The sequence below is a fragment of the Gavialis gangeticus genome, unplaced genomic scaffold (assembly GCF_001723915.1).
Source record: "Gavialis gangeticus isolate Ggan-Ray unplaced genomic scaffold, GavGan_comp1, whole genome shotgun sequence".
Lineage (NCBI taxonomy): Eukaryota > Metazoa > Chordata > Crocodylia > Gavialidae > Gavialis > Gavialis gangeticus.
In genome coordinates this window covers 138,028,644-138,029,550 of record NW_017729025.1, presented here as the reverse complement: position 1 = coordinate 138,029,550, position 907 = coordinate 138,028,644, and the positions used below count along the sequence as shown (strand labels likewise).

Here is a 907-nt window from a genome sequence, read left to right as displayed (position 1 = left end):
TCTCCCCCCCCCCCCCCCCCCAATCAATTTTAAGTAAAATTTCCATTTATTTTCTCTGTCCTGGAAGTCATGTATACTTTGTCTCTATTATACACTGACTCTTTCACAGTACAATAAAAAAAAAAAACAACACGCCAGTGTGTTTTTGTCTTAATTTATAAATAAACCCTGTAGCATTTGATTACAGATATTTGGTAGCAAGGTTTTCTGGTACTCCAAGGAACTGGAATTATATTACATGCCATGTCTACTGAAAATGAATAGCCGTGAAGTGTGTTAATGTGCAGCTGTGACATGTCCAAATGAACATAAATTTGAGACTTATATCAAAGGCTGCATCTTTTAAGCAGCTGGTTTGCTAATTTAATCACTTCACACTGGCAAAGCTGTAACAGGGTAAGCATATGCTGTTTGACATTTTAGAGTCAAATTCCAGTTCTTGCCAGCAAGGAATAAAAAATTTAATTGGGGTAGACTCATTGAGATGTTTTAAAAAATCAGCAATATATAAGGCATTATTGGTATTTTTTCCCTTTTATATCTGTTTTTAGCAATGTGTATGGCCCATCTCAGAATACCAGAAAGGGACAGTGTGGTGTAATAATGTAAACAATAACGAGTGGTAGCATTGTGAGCCATATTTTAAATGGGTGCAACACACACACAGTGACCTAGTTGAGCTCAGGGAGGAAGAATTCAGACTGAGTTGAGTAGAAAAGCAGTAAATTGAACAATATTAGGTGTGCAAATTGTGGAAGAGCATTGAGGAGAGAAAAGGAAGAAATCTATCCCATAAAGGATGATAAATTACAAACCTGGATTTTAAAGTAAGTAAACATTTTTTTTGTCTCCCAAGTATAAAGAAGTTAAGAATGACTGACCGAATTAAAATATGGGGACATTTATA

At 35.3% G+C, this 907-nt stretch overlaps 1 protein-coding gene across 1 annotated transcript in view; it reads left to right on the top strand.

Annotated features, from left to right (window-relative positions):
- COPB1 (coatomer protein complex subunit beta 1) overlaps nucleotides 1-140 on the top strand; it is a 40,982-nt gene extending 40,842 nt beyond the window's left edge. Inside the window, exon 23 of the mRNA XM_019519630.1 lies at nucleotides 15-140. The gene's annotated coding sequence lies outside the window, so the exon portion shown is untranslated. The remainder of the gene's footprint in view (nucleotides 1-14) is intronic.
- Nucleotides 141-907: the final 767 nt, after the last annotated feature.